Below are 264 nucleotides of genomic sequence, written 5' to 3' on the forward strand. Positions count from 1 at the left end.
TTTTCTTCCCTCCCTGCATCTTTCCTCAGCCAGAGTCCCAGAGCAGAGCAAAACCTCCATGAACTCCTTGTCTCCTCCTGCTCACCTGCAGGTAGAAATAGAAGACGTGCAAACTATGCCACAACTTTGTCCTCTACTTTAGATACTTTTTGTCTCTTACAGAATTCCACAAGTGTTACCATCTCAGAGATACATCAGTACCTCTTCTGTATTTTTGGCTGCATAGCGAGCTGCAATATCACCAAGTGATTCTGGCAAGTCCTA

The sequence above is a fragment of the Falco punctatus genome, assembly GCF_963210335.1.
Source record: "Falco punctatus genome assembly, chromosome: 2".
NCBI lineage: Eukaryota > Metazoa > Chordata > Aves > Falconiformes > Falconidae > Falco > Falco punctatus.